Source organism: Chiroxiphia lanceolata, chromosome 4 (assembly GCF_009829145.1).
Source record: "Chiroxiphia lanceolata isolate bChiLan1 chromosome 4, bChiLan1.pri, whole genome shotgun sequence".
Lineage (NCBI taxonomy): Eukaryota > Metazoa > Chordata > Aves > Passeriformes > Pipridae > Chiroxiphia > Chiroxiphia lanceolata.
This window is the reverse complement of record NC_045640.1, coordinates 26161332-26177559: the sequence shown is the minus strand read 5'-3', so window position 1 is coordinate 26177559 and position 16228 is coordinate 26161332. Positions and strand designations below refer to the sequence as shown.

General features: G+C 37.0%; 1 long non-coding RNA gene across 1 annotated transcript; it reads left to right on the top strand.

Annotated features, from left to right (window-relative positions):
- The first annotated feature begins 3537 nt into the window (after positions 1–3537).
- LOC116786045 lies at positions 3538–10590 on the top strand. Its single transcript, XR_004356806.1, has 5 exons — positions 3538–3595; positions 4366–4508; positions 5903–6062; positions 9074–9215; positions 10418–10590. It is a non-coding gene; the product is annotated as an uncharacterized LOC116786045 (long non-coding RNA).
- The last annotated feature ends 5638 nt before the right edge of the window (positions 10591–16228 follow it).

Sequence of the window (16228 nt, the reverse complement as noted above, 5' to 3'; positions counted from 1 at the left end):
TTCCACAATTCATAAAGATGCTGTGAGGAGAGCTTAGTTCCTTAAAAACTAACAGACACTCAGATGATGGAGCCTAAGGCAAGTCACAAAATAGTTCTTCCCCAAATTAGTAAGTTTTCTTTTAATTGGGCCACAAGATCCCCATATGCATGTCTTCAGTCTTTAAACCCAGTGGACTTCATATCAGATGGGATGACCCTAATGACCAATGATGGACTATGTGAATGACATAATCTAGTGGAGCCAAGCAGGCAGCCTCCAGCCAGCAAGATGCTCTACTGCTTGGCATGTTCTCCTCCTCCTCTGCCTTTTCCCTGCTTTTTCCCTGTCACTGTACACCTCACTTCTTCCCAGCGATCACATCTTCCTAGTGTGGGGAGGGGAAAAAATTAAAGATCTCAGGCAGAGTGTCTGTCTCTCTTCCTTTGATGATCCTCATTAAAACCTTAGGGGAGAAAGCTGAAGAGTGGAAAACATAGATGTCCCAAGGCCACTACAGGTATGAACAAATGTGACCACTCCCATTCCTTGCTTAGGAGTCTTGGTTTTAAAATATGGGAGGCATAAACTACAGCAGGATTGCAAAATAGTTACAGTTTATTGACATGAGGAATGCATCCTGTGTGATGCAGCTGAGAGCAGTAGAGGTATTTGTGCCAGATCCAAACCCACTTCACTAGTTGTGAGCTAATTCATTTTATAAATAATCTGTAGTGTTTTAAATAATCAAATATCTGTAACTCTGTTGTTCAGTCTATTTCTGTAGGTAGTAATCAGTTCAATGAGATCCAGAAATGTTTTTGCAGTAAACTCCATTAATATATATATCCTGCAGTCCAGTGTGACAAGACAATGTGCATGGTCAGCAGTAATTCTTTACAATTGTTAATCCATCACATGCTCTTGATATTCTGTTTATTACTGACTATTTATAGTAAGTACTTTGCCCTTGATAGGGTGTATTCCATTTTAGCAAATAGATGCACAAGTGATCTTTTTGATGATATTTGTTCAAAACAGAGATACAAATTCCCAGTCCATTTGAATGAACAGAAACACAACCTAAGTGTTGGAAATTTGAGGGAAAGTTCGGACTCAACATTCATAAAACTTTTGGAGAACTAGATGATATTTTTCTGTTTTACCTCAGTATGTCCTAGGATGTGCTTAAGTGGACCAGATTTACAAATAAATCACTGGTAAATAGCAAATTTGGTGCAGGCATAGGCACAAGTAGATAAGATGTCCAGAAAGAATCAAATTACAAGAGTAGGCTGTTTCCAATTTCAGGAGTTCAAAGCTAACTTAAGCTGCTATGTCTCAGATTTCAGTTAGCTTGGATCACTGAAAAAGCATTGCATAGCTTTGTGTTAGTTAGAAGTATGGAGAAGAGGAAATTGCACTATTCTTTATACTTTTGAACACAAACACAAAGAACTGGGTCAATGCCTTCATCACAAATATGCTTGTATTATTTTGCTTATCCCTTTTTGCATGCAGTGGGCGTTTTATAAAGTTGCATTCCATTATTAAGGAATTTGAACTGAAATCAAATAGCAAGGAAAAGGAAAAATAAGATTTTCAGTCTATCCAAATGTTTCTTTCATACTAATTAGTCCGATCCTAGACAAATATTTCTATATCATCAGGGAAATTAGACTGAATGAACTATTTTCATTATTTTCTTTTAAAGTCAGCTGTTCTTTAGATTAATTTCTAATAAAAATTAAGCAGAGAAAATCATTTTCTACCTCATTTGAATACTGCTCCAGCCTCCATCCAAGTCAATAGAAATCCTTTCACTAGATTCACTTGTGTTAGGGTAGAGCTGTTATTGTTCACTATGAAAACTGAGAACATATAAGTTCCTGATACCATTTCAACTGCTCATAAACTGTATATCAAGTGGAATATAATAGATATCAGCACATATCCCAATATTATTAAAATTTTTGGAAAAGTGCACAAAGAACAAAGGGAGATCTGTCTCTCTTTTTATGTCTTGCTAGTCAGTCTGGTTGGTGGATAGGCTGGGACCAGTCCTTAGGATTTTTCTACTTGCGATGACATATGATGCTCTTGTAACCCTGTCATGTTGTTCAGACACAATTAGGCATGCACAAAGAGATGCTGTGATCAAAATATGTCTGGTTTCAATGTATAAAGCAATCACTTCATTGTCTAATGGAGGTAAGAGATGTCTAAGGGCTTCAGTGAGCCACTAGGCTATGCCAAGGAGACACCCAAAGAGCTCTTGCTGGATGGTCTTTCTCAATCTCCAATTGCTGTCATCCAACTCCTTGTGTTTCCCCTTAGATTGTTATGTTTCTGTATTTTTCCTTATGACTCTGCTACACACTTCCTCACAGTTCTTTCTCACAACATTGAATTTCCACAACCATCTAAGCCAAAGTTTTGTACCTTGGCTGATTGGATCTAGACACTGCATGATTCAGGTGAACTAATGGGGAGGTGGGCACCCTAGAGTTGAAAAGTGCTGGATGCATAAGAATTGGAATAATTTTTTTTGCCACTCCCTCTCTTCTTCTGCAGTCCTTTATCTTCCTGCTCTGTCACTACACTGCTCCTATCCACTGTCCATCCTAGGTTCACTGATCTCCTTCCCTGTATCTTAATCTCCCCCAAAAAGTAGTTCTTCACAGGGTCCTGCATTATCCTGGGGAGTGATGTGCCAGTAGTAGATCCTGAAGCAAGGAAGCAAGGTGGACATCACCCATCTCTTCTCCTCCTCACCTCTGGTGAGTGGCACTGGGAAACCATTTAGGCACCACAATCCCAGCTATTGTCAAATGGATGGGTTTTACAGGAGTAGAAACAGAGTCAGTTCAGGGAGTCCTGGAAGGACAACCATGGCCAGGCTGAGCCCCCAGATACCAGATCATTTGATATTGTTCATTATACACTTATATTTTATTGTGCAATATACATTTACAACAGAAATGTATGGTAGCAATGCCTCCCTCACCGTATTTTCTTACAGCTGCATTCTCATTATATGTAAATCAGTGTATTCAAGTAACTCTGGTCAAGCCATACCGTCTGTAATGTCTGTCAATCCAGCTTGTAATTTGAAATGGGGAGCATGGGGAGCATTGATCGAGTAGGTTGTCCTCCAAGCTGGTGCGGAATGTACAATTTCTATGATTCTGTGATTCTATGATTTCATCCACAAGTTCCTGCAGTAAGGGGAATTACTCTTCCCTCCAAGAATGATACTAAACACCATTCTAGTGCTCAGGATGGGAAACTAGTGCAAAAAAAGATTGGATTTTACTCTGAGTTGCACTACAGCAGACTTGGATCATTGGCAAATATCAGTGGGTGGATTGTAGGAATATCAAGACCTGAGATGTCTGTCCATATGGCTGGTCAACAGTAGGTTTAGGTTTAAGGACAGAAAAATGGACAGTTTTCTAATTTCTATTTTTCTCCTTTTTTTTTTTTTCAGTTTGAAATAGCTGTGACATCCTGAGAAATAAAAGTTTGTGTTAGCAAAATTGCTTTCCCATTTTTAATGACTAAACTTGAAAGCCGACTCCTTCTGGTTCAGACAAACATTAATCAGCAGAAACAGGTACTTGTAAATAAATTAACTCATGCCATAGCCTCCTCTACACCTTTCTCGCTTCAGAAGCTGAGAAATCACAATATACCTTAGGGAAAATTGTCTTATTTGGTGTTATAATCTAAAAAGATCCCAGGGAAGAAATAAATACAAATCAGAAATAAAATAAATGCTTGTCTCTAATGAAAAGAAGGAGACTGCTTGATTGGTTTGTGATTCTTAGCATCTACAAAATTGAGGTCACTATTGTGAAGGGGATCAGTCAGTTTCTAATCTATGTCTTTAGTGCAGCATTACCCATTCATCAGAAATATTTAGGGAAAAGTCCAACAAAGCTTGAGGCTTTGGCAGAATTCATTATTCAGTACCAAACTTTCTCTTCATGAGATACATATTTAGAGCAGTAGATATATATTTACCCACTGAAGAACTCTACTTGAATCCAAAAGCTTTTCCTTGCTAAAGCTCTGAAAGGTCTCTTGGAGGTGTCTTCTCTTCAGCAAGTCCATACATATCCCTAAGGGAATCATGAAGTACTCCCTTATTTACTTTTAAAGCTATTTTCGTAAACTATCAATCCAATGCAAAGATTTACAAGCATAGCAGGTAATCTTTGCTTACTGATCCCATAAATCATGCCTGTAAAATCACTATCCCAAGCAATGTTTAGTGCACAAACTACATTGCACTAATGCTACATTTAGTCCAAGGAAAAATTAATTATTTAGCCTAATGATTTTTGCTGTCTTGGTGAATTCCAATTTGATTTATTCCTGTAGATTTTATTTCATTCTTCCTATGAATCTGAAGAACACTGCGCCATATGCACACCTTCTCTGTACAGCCCACAGACTGCTTGTGGCAGTGTGGACTCAGTGACTGGCCGTTAAGCACTGGGCTACCCCTGGATGCATAGCTGCAAGTAGTTCCTCTATGCTAGCAGTAAAATATTACATTGTATGGTTGGGGGAAGTGGATGCAAGAAAGGAGGGACACTCAGAAAATGTTTTCATTGCAGTGTTCTGTCTGTCTGCAGCAGTACTTTTTATTGTACAGCTTTACAATACAAGAGTCCTTGTCGCTCTTCATCTATGTGCTTACTTTTTGCAGAAAAAATATAATATACAGTCCTGCTAAACTATTTTAACAATTAGCATAGTTACCGATTTTTAGGAAAAAACCCACAAAACTTTTGCACATGCATTTCCACTGACTTAAGAAGGGAGAATGACAGAATTGCATCACAGAGTCAGAGAAATGTTGTTTGGAAGGAACATCAGAGGGACGCTTGCCCAGCCACCCCATCAGAGCCTTACTATCCCCAGCACTGAGTTATGTCAGCCATGGATTTGTCTAGCCAAGTCTTGAAAACTTCCTAGTATGTCTACATCATTGATGGGCAACCTGTTACAGTTTCTTCTGATGTCCAACATGGCTATTGCCTCTTGTGCCATTTGCCACAGCTGAGGAGTTTGTCTCTGCAATTTTGTGTCTGCTTCAGAAAGTTGTAGGCTACTATTAGGTTGCTCCTTAACCTTCTCTTTGTCAGAGTATGATGTCTCAACCTCTCTACATGGCACACGTGCTGTAGGTCTGGAAACACATTTTCTGTTTTCTAATATCAAGATAAATCTCAACATTTTGTTGAGAAAAATTTTATTGGCAAAACTGCCAATAACTTGACTAAAGTAAATGTCTGAGATGAGACATAAGGGTTTAACATCGAGGCCTGTACAGTACACTGAAATATCTGAACAGGTCTATTTTATTGAATCTATCATTCACACATTTAAGTGAACACTTAAAATTAGATTTTCTGCTTTTCTTATAGGAAGTGGTCATGTAGCACAAAAGATTGTTGGTTGAACAAAAAGCAAGCAAGAAAGTATAGCAGGTATAGAAAATGTTCAGATCAACACAAACCCCAAGCCTCTGTCCCAGTAGGACATTATGAGAAGATTTCAGTTTTATCAGCTTGTAGACAGTAACATGGAAGCCACTGGGAACACTATAGTAATTCTACAACTGTTTAATTCAGTAGACAATAAATGAAGTGCTATTTGGTTCCCTTTACAAGTGGAAGGGGAAAAACTTAAAATGGAGTTTGCTACAAAGTATGCTGTTTCTGTAATTTCACAGCAGGACAATCATAGACCACTTAAAACCACAAAGTTTTAGAAATTCTCAGAGCTTCTAAAGCATGCAACATTCGCTGGGGCATTATGATACTGAAGGTAGTGTAAAACTGTAAACAGCATGTGCTAAGCTTCTGTATTGTACAGCAAATTCTGTGTTGTATGTTGTCTTCTGTTTCAGAAAATGGCTGTGAGACGTTCAGCCGTTATCAGCAAGGCATAAAATTCCTGCAGATTCCAAAAAATTATGAACCCAACCCAAAAGTTACCTGTACTCAGGACAAGATATTTGGGACCTTTGACATCACAACTGTAACTTTAGCACATACAAATCCACACAGGTACTTGAATTTTGACTATGAAGCTTGCACGTTCGGATTTCATATACTCCAAATTTCCATATAACCCTGGTGAGCTATCTGAGTAACTCTAAGCATAAATAGATGACTTGAAACATTAATTCTGATCTAGTAATTATATAAGTATTTTACATAAAATATACCAGAAGAGATCAGGAGACTTCCACATGATATAATTTCTTATTGTGCTGAGGGAGATGCGGGTCTAATTCAGGTAAGGAACAAAACTGAATCTGAGTCTCCCCTGGGTTTCCCCCTCCCATAAAACCATTACAGGGTTAAGTAAATATGTGGCATCACTACTTCCATGCTAATATGGGTAAGTAACAAGTGGTTTTGGCAGCTAACAACCATACTGAATCCTGAATACTGAATTTGGCTTAGCATAAGGGACTGAGTGTTTCTCAGTATTTAGAAATGGCTTTTTTAGCTTGCTGGCTATTGTGAGCTTAGATGCTCAACTGAATATGAATTCTGCTAAAAGTTCAGTACCACAGCTATCAGGATTGGTACATCTTCTTCATTTATTCCCTCACCAGTTTTAGAAAAAACACCTCAAGTATCTCCACTTACCCCAGAAAAACATCAGACACACATATCATCAGATCAATAATAGATTTATTTTCCTTCTCCAAGAGGGATCAACAGAAGATTGCCTAATAGATATCCCTAAACAGCTAGTTAAATGATACACTTCTGCTTACATTCCCTTTCTCTCCCTTTTTAACTTCTCAATTTTTTCCTTTTACCACCCTCATCCACTCCCAAATAAATAGGCTGTTCCTACTTACTTTTTCCTGTTTTTCCTAATTTTGCTCCTTTATACCTCTTCAGCATTTGTGATATGTTTGCACTGGTAATTTCTAGCTCCATCAGCAATTCCTTTAAGTTAGTGACCCCTTTTTGTTATCAATCAGTTCTCATTTCCCAAATCTTCGTTCGCGAAGATCAGCCATGATGAGTTCTCATTTCTGCTACTTCTTATGTTGCTATCTTGTTAATGTAGCCATGTCAGAATTAGATTTCTATGTATGTGTTCCCCCCTTATAGCTCTTTGTAGTATGTTATTATTTCTTGTGTTATTATTTTGTTAGTGTAGCTCCATGGCAGGGCTGGCCATCTGTGTATATACTCTAACAAGTGCTAGGCAGGTGTGTGTGGTGAATCTTGTACATTTTAGATACATTCCTTACTGCAGTAGATTAATCCCTAATACATGAACAGAATTATCATCTCTCACTGTTGGTTAGCACACCAGGAATATTGCCTGATTCATAACAACTTGGAGACATGAGATGTTGCTGCACACATCATCAGGAAGTTTCTGATGGACACAAGAAGTATATATCATCCCAAGATGCTGTGATATATTGAAATTAAGTAAAAGTTATTTTAATTTGATTTTGCATATGAAGGCAGAGTACTAAATTATATACAGAAAATCATAATCAAAGATTCTCTGAATTTGTTTCTAAATCTCTTCCAGATTTGCCCAGATTGACAAAAAAGCTCTTAGGTTAATTTGAAGAGTTTAAAAAAAAAAAAAAAATTAACCAAGAGCCGTGTTTGGTTGCAAATAATCAGTTTCTTGTTTCTTTAAAAATATAATTAATAATAATAGAAAAATATTAGCACCTATCTCTGTCCCCTTTGAACTGTCTCTGCTTGGGAAATTAACTGCAGCTGGATTTGGCTCCTCATCACTTTATGCTTGCATTCATTTAAGCCTTAACACTCTCTCACCCTAAAACATCTTCCCTTAATGCTGGAATGCCCTTCAGAACTCAATCTTGATGCCTACCTCCGTGATAGGACTGCACCTAACTTACTTGGGTCACTGGTAGAATATATATATATCTATTATAATAAGTGGATATTTTCCTGTAGCAGATGACTAATGTAAATGACCTGAATTATTCCCTACAAATACAATGAATTCAGCCCAGATGGTGAATTCTTAAGACTCTTGTCTTCAAGACAGAGAGCTTCTGAACAGATTGGTTTTGAAAGTGGAAATCATTTCATTTTCAAAGGGTTTCTATTATTTGCCAAAGGAAATTATATCAAACATATCACATCAACTTTTTACTGTCCTGTCACAAACGGGTTGCCTGAAACATCTACTCAGTCATTTCAAGTAAACTCTACCAGAGGTAAAACGCTCCTCGAGACCACTTACACTGCCTTGTGGTTTGAGCTGTCTCTCGTCTCCTGTAGAAAAGCAGTAGATAATTAGACAAATTATGTCTTAGAAGTGTTTTTGTAGAACACAATTTAAAGGGCTTAACATCTGATTAGTAGAGTGAGCAAAGGTGTGTTCAACTAGCTGAAACACAGCAGGCATCTGAATATTGTAATTTACTGGTCCACTGTCTTGTATAATTTTGTCATGGAGAAGGTACATCAAATATGTGGTTATGATAGTAGGATACATTCTTTTTTGTAGCACAAAAATTTCTGTGCTTCCATTCCTTGTACAATATATCAAGTATGTTAAGATATGTGCTGCTATTTTAAATAATACTGGCTGATGAATCTGCTGGGACTGTTATGTGAAAAATTTATTAGGGTTTATTTGGCTCATAATTTAGCTTCCAAATTGTTCCCTCTGACCCCCGATACATGACTTCAAAGTGACAACTCATATGCTTAAATGTTGGCATACTTTCGTTAAACTGCAGTTTTCTGTGACCACATTATTCAGGATGAGTGTAGGAATCATAAGAATAAAGTGAATAAAGTGAATGAACAGAGAAATTAATAAATGTTCAAATAAATAAAAAAATCTACAGTGTCTCTCATTATGTCTACATGCCCATTTCATGTGCTCTTGAAGGACAGCTACTTCTATGAATAAAAATTTAAGTACCAACTTAGCCAAAGAGAATAAACCAGTCAGGGGGAGCAGGGGGCGAGGGGGAGGGGGAAATTGTGAATACTCTTTTGCTGTATCTGATTGGCTCCAACAGAAAAATCTGCTGATAGTTTAATAGATTGATGGATATGATAGATCTCTTGACTGAAACAAAAGTAAGATGACCTTTCCTCTGAAGATGGACTTGTGACCAAAGATCCTCAATCTTTAGCAGAAAAGGAGCCTAAATGCCCTGATGAACTATATCTGCTTGTTTTGAGGTGAGTTTATGCAGTGGTTTAACCCCAGTCAACTACCATGTAGCACTTGCTCACTTCACCACCAGTGGGATAGGGGAAAGAATCAAAAGGATAAAAAAGATTATTTTTATCCAACTCATGGGTTGACATAAAAATAATTTAATAGTTAAAGAAAAAGCCACACATGCAAGCAAAGCAAAACAAGGAATTCATTCACCCCTTTCTCTGGGCAGGTTGGTGTTCAGCCATCCCCAGGAAAACAGGATCCATCACATGTGACAATGACTTGGGAAGACAAATACCATAATTTCAAATATCCCCTTCTTCCTCCCCCAGCTCGATATGCTGAGCGTGATGCCATATGCCATATGCCATATGCCATATGGTGTGGAGTATCCTTATGGTCAGTAGGGGTCAGCAGTCCTGGCTGTGTCCTCTCCCAACTCCTTGTGCACTCCCTGCTGCTTCGCTGTTAGTATGAGGAGAAGAAAAGGCCTTGATGCTGTACAAGTCCTGCTCAGCAATAATAATAACATCTCTATTGTTGCCGTAGGATTTAGGTGCTGAAAAAATCTCCCGGAGCAGTTAATTAGGGGTGAGATAAGAAAGGGTTTATTTTGCCAAGGCAGTAGATGTTACACAACGCGCGCCCAGGCTGTGCCTGAGATGTTACATTTTATAATACCATCCATCCAATCCCAGATGTGTCCACCCTGTGGCCTTTGCATTTCCACCCCCTGAAAATGGGTCTGGGGTGCATTTCGGGACCACCTACTTTATCACCTTCACGATCATCAGAGCACAAAGGGTACATAGTTACCTAATTCTTGACTTCATTTTGTTGTTCAGGCCCTGATATGCTGTTCTGCCAACAATCTAGGCCTTGCCTTGACAAAAGACTAAACATTCCTACTGGATTCCGGGATAGGACTGATATAGGGAGCATAGAATGGGGTAAGAGGGTTAAGGAATGTGTAAACTAGGGTGCTAGAGGGAAAGGGACAAGGGACAAGGGAGGGAGGGTTGCTGCTTTTAAAATCTACTTATAAAACTTACAAGGCTTAGAAAAATAAAAACGATTAGGGGCTTAAGGCATCACTATGTTATCAACCCTGTTTTCATTAAAAATCCAAATCACGGCCCCATACCAGCTACTGTGGAGAAAAGTAACTCTACGCGAGTCAAAACCAGAACAGTCCAGCAGATTTACATTTATTCCTCAGGACCTGCATCATCTTGAGAAACTGGGTGACTGAAACCAGCCAACTTATCTGTAACTTGCTGATCTATAAAAAAAAAATTAATTAAAAAAATACATTGTCTTTTAATCTCAGACTTTCAAACTCTGTGTTCAGTATTTATTAGAGAAAATGTTAGTTAAAAATTTTATAATTAAAATAGTTATTTAAACCAGCAATTGTTGCTGTTATCTATATGGCTATGGACCTTAGCTGGACCAGTCTGGACATTCCTTCAGTTGCTGAACAGTGATGTTTAATAGGAAAGGGAAGGGATTCCGCTTAGTGTAGAGGGAGAATGGATGTAACATATGCTATTCAAAGTATCTGAAATTGTTATGCAGTGTATTTAAATATTAATTAACTGAATAAATACAGTTCAGTAAATAATGTATGCATAGAAGTAGAGTTTTACTGATTATTAATGAAGTAACTGCATTTATGATAGTTTCAATATTATATATTGTTTCACATACTAAACCCAGAAAGGAACCATCTAACCTTGCAACATCAAATTACTTTAATTACAGTAAATAGAACCACAGTTATATTTTATATAATTCTTTCAGGCACTCAAAAGCTCTATCCATCTGTACCTCTACTCCGTCACTAAAACAGGATATTGAGGGGCATAAGTCATGATGCACTCCTCTGCAATGACCTCTTTTCCATGCTGGTTCTTCCTGCAATGGGAGGGCTTGGGATAATGAACTTGATCCTTCTCACTGGGATCCTCTAAATATCAGATTAATTTCCATGGGAATGATTTTACTTCTCATAGCTTTTTATCATGGGATATATACTTCTATAGTATCATAAAATCTAGCCCTTGGTTAGAAAGAGAAGTAAGTTCAGAAGAAGGAAGATTCAAGTAGGTATCTCAGGTTATAGCTGCATCATGGACTATGGGAACCTTGTCCAGCCTTTTTGCTGTGAGAGATTACCTCCAGGATTTCTGACTCTATGCCAGGATGAGACCTGAGCACATATTCCCTGTCCTTGCATACCTTGATTTCTGCAGGGGCTGACCAGGAGGGAGCAGTCAAGTTCTATCGGCGGAGGGGATTGTGACAGATTGCTCACAGGCCAATATGGTCAGCAAAATGTCCATTTATTACAAGAAGGATACTCTTTATATACTGCTTCTACACCCCAACGTGTGACTTCTTCTTGTACAGCATTGGGTACATAAGAGAAACATACTTTGTTGCCCAGTGCTAATTGGATTAAAACAGGTGTCTGTATGAGATGAGGGCACAGGTTTACCCTCTTGAAGCTCCACCTTAACCTTGGCACTGATCCTCCTTTGTTCTAGTTTCAGAGGCTGAAGCCATGTTAGCTATGCAGTTCTTTTTACTGTCTATACCCAGCTATGCCAAGGCAAGGCCTACAGAAATGCAGGAGAAATTGTTCACACCCAATCTTTGTTCTCCCAACAAAGTTCCCTGCTTTGTATGCGACCTGAACCATCAGGGATCTCAATGGCACATCGGGATTATCTGACCTGAAGGCTTAATAAACATTTCTCTTCCAGCAAGGAATTTAGGTACATGAATGCCTTCTCCCTATTCTGAAAAGCCTATAGGCATCAAATAGCTGAACTGGTTTTCTGTATAAACATCCCCCAACCCTTTGTCAGCTGGCACAGTGAAAGGGACAGCCAGGAGTTAAAGGCAAGGAAGGTATTGTGCCATGCAGGGGGGAGGAACTAAGGAATGTTACCTGGTTCATAACAGAAAATTAATAAAATTATTTTGATTGGTTTGATTATAAATTGTAAAAAGATGTGATTAAATGCTTGGGTCTCTTTGTTTCCTTGACTTAAACAATTTGTTTGCTTGTTTTAGTAGAAAATATGTGTTAAATAACGACCTATTTCTTTACATAAAAAATCCACTTGTCAATACTTCATTATTTTAGGGAAAAGTTGAGAAAAAATCAAGCATGGTATTTAATAAAAATACAATATTTAATAATATTTTTTACAGAAAAACAAACCCAAACAACGCTGATTATCTCTGCTAATACGTGATTCTTGGTGAGAAGATTAAGTTGTGGGGGTTTTTTTAAATATACATACTGATAATATTTGAGCACAGCTCATTTCATAAAAGCAAACATGGAAATCAATCATTACAATTCAGTCTCTCTCACCAAAACCTATGTTTGGAAAATTATAATCCACAGTAGGATAATTTTGCAGACAGTATATAATGTAAGGAATGTCATTATTGTTACAATAACTCTTTATAGAAAAAATGTAAAGACAAGTAATTCTGTCAGTGCTTACTATGTACCTGCCAGATAAAAAAGTCGGATTCAGAAATATAAAAAAATGGCATATATACATAATTATTCATCTTGAAGTTGCAACAGAAATGGTGCAGAGCAACTAGCTTATACTCTTTTGTAGTGGAAATTGATGAAAAGTACATTTAATGTGTATAGTTAGGTTGATTTGCCATTTTAAATATCTTGACAGATTTTTTTTAATTTTTGCAGTAAGTATATGAACTAAATGACAAGCTGATATAAAAAATAATGCTTCAGGCAGGACCAAATAAACAATTAAAAGCTAGTGCAGAGAGAAAATTTGTTTACAAAACATAACTGCTTTTTAACTCAGAATTATTTTGCTGTCTGTTCTTTCCTCCAGCAAAGAGGTATTGGGTATTGAATCTGAGTGTTGAATTCTGCTCTGTTTCGCTGCTTTCACAATTATTTCTTAATGCAAAGCCTATGAAAGTACACACATCTTACAGGGGATTAACAAAAAGCATAACAAAAGGGAAAAAGCAGGAATCTGCCATTTCATTTTGCTGAGCAGAGCAGAATGGAGTTACTCCAAATTATATACAATTTTTGATGTGTATCACAAGAGTAGTATTAGTCACCATAACTAAAAAGAGGTAATGCTTTGGTATTGTGATGTTGTAACTGTCAGCTTTTACATAACACTCAGTTTGTTGAGCATGCTGCTCCAAGTCATGAATTACTGGTGCTAAAAAATTAACAAATTAATTTTTGGACATTAGCAGAGCAGAATACATAGCAAAATGCTTTTTCCCTTCTCTATTTTCTTTTTTTTTTTTTTTTCCCCTACTGAGGAAATGGCATAGGAAGAACCAATCTAATACTTGTACAGAACAGCATCTACTTTTAGTAAAGTGGTTTTCACTAGATATAATTTGGGCATTCAGAATAGAATATGGGAACCATTGCAAATTTAACTCCTCTGGTTTAGGAAATAAAGCCCATGTCGTATGTGATTAAGGTGATTTTCTAACTTTAGGGTATGATCTTGATTTTGTTTGGGTTTTGGAAAGTCACAAACTCTGACTCCTGTAAAAGTAAACAAACATTTATGTATCTTATACAGCAAGAACATACATAGATAAACCAAATGACCTGAATGAATACAGATTCACATAACTTGTTTCATTAGGATAGACTGGCTCTAATATCTATGCGTGGAGGAGGCATCCCAGCAAAGCACAGATATTTTCATTTGGCATTGCGTTAGCGTTCTATGTATTCCACATTTGTTTCTCCCATCCTCAAATATAGTACAAAAGATAGTACAAAAGTAGTGATTTATGTTTGTCCGTTGTGGGTTTAGCCTATTAACTTATCTGTTTATTTGCCTGTATACGTAGATTTTTCATATGAAGCCAGTGAAAGTAGTATCTAAGCAACAGACTGAACATTTCAGTTTTGTCCTGAGGACTCTATTCAGCATTTAGAATGGAACATAAATGTAGGCAAGTTGTAATGGCTCTGAGGAGTTTAACCACTGTGTTATCTTACCTGTGTTTGTGCTAAGGAGCTGTAAGCAGTGTGTTATTTAAATGGTTGCTATATCCTGCTTAAGGCAGCACCCTCACTGTTGTTACCACTAAAGAAATTACCCCAGAGATGCTAACCTAAAGAAATGTTAGGAGAGAGATAATACTAGAAGGAAAATAACACAGGAAAAAAAAATAAATCGAAAAATCAATGCTATACTTTGTTATTGTCTCCACATCTGGTTGCAGGCATATGTGGGATTTAGCAGGATTTACTTTTCAGATATTCAAAGCAGGCTAATAAGTTCTGAGAGCTTAGGATGTTATTTGAATTTTTTTATATATTTCAAAGACCTGCTGTATTTTTTCACCTGTAGGTCAGTGTGTTTCTTGGAAGGCTTCTCAGAATTTCTGTTCACTCATGCCCATTCCCCACCAAAACCCACAGCAGTGTGGTCCTCAGTACCATGGCAGATTTGGTTCTCTCACCTAGAAAGTTATGAATGAAAAATAACCACTTCTAGTAAGATATCTATTGTGAGAAAGTTCTTTAGAAGACCAAATTTGAATTTTTACCAATTGTGATAAAAAATACAGGGAAAACTTTTTGTATGATGTCTTGAAAAGAACTACCAGCACTGATGTGTGAGATTGAGTTTTCTGTTGTTGAATTAAGTTGCCACTGTTTTTGAAGAGAAGAAAAAACCTGCAGCAATCAAGCAAGCAGCAATAAAAATTCCCCATTTGTAAATCTCATCTGTTAGAAAAGTCATGCTGATTGTATTGCATTCTGATCGTGCTTCCACAATTTTTGCTACAAAATGTGGGGACATCAGACGTGAAATGTTTTCAGTTTAGAGAAGGACTGGAATATCATATTCAAAACCTGTCCTTAGGCTAAAGCAAAACTGAAATTTTACAATATTAAAGGTGAGGGCATGAACTTGGGGGCTTAAAGCAAGAATTTCTTCTGTGAATAGTGGACTCTTTTGTTGGAAATGAAAGAGTAGTAGTAATACTTGCTTTTCTACTAAATAACTCATTGCATGCCACCAGATAAGATGACAACATATTATTGTTATGAAAACAAAATGGAAGATTTATGTATGAGAGGACTCTGAAAGACTTAATGTGATGTGTGTGTCTGTATTAGCAAGCAACTATAATTGATGTCCTGGAAATTTTCATCTGATAAATCCCAAGTCATTATATGGCTCTGGGTGGTTCTTTGGACTCTGTTTTAGCCTTTAAGAAACAAATTTTTAATTTCTACATATATTGTGAAGTATTATGTAGTTGTGTGATGACAAAGCAGTACAGATTTACATATAAACTTTACAACATAGTTTTTTCAAAGTTTTCTGAAAGAAAAAGAATTACCAACATTTTCATGGTCACAATGTCAGCCTTGTGCATAGGATTACAAAAAATATATTTCTACAAAGCAGAGAGCACTTAAGGATAGTTAAGAGAAATAAGACTTGGAAATTTAATCTTGAATATCTTGGCAAAGGTCCATATTTTTGCTCTTCCTAATAATGTCTTTGTATATATTGACAAAGTTGGATTGTAGCTATACTTTCCTGTAATAACTGATGCTTTTACAGAAAAGGTTTTATTCAGAATTATTGCCCATCTTTGGCTGTTTGTACATTCCCAGATTAAAAATGAAAACTCCGCTTTGGATTCAGATATCCAAAAGTAAGCAAGCTACTAATAATTCTCATTTCATTTGAAATACAGATTGCTATTGTTTTTGTCCTGTGCACCCTCTGAGTCCCTGTTATTATTTTCCATCTATTTGAACAAGAAAAAAAAAATCACCTAAAAGGGATGTATTAAAACTGATGATCATAGCAGATAGCCAGAGGCCATTATTTTATGAATAAATCACTGCACTGATGCATCATGAAGGTTGATGCACCACAGCAAAAAAGTAGTAGTGAGGGGATGCCCCAATAATCTAGAAAAATACTGTTTAAGATACCCGTCTAAAAACTGAAAAAGAAGT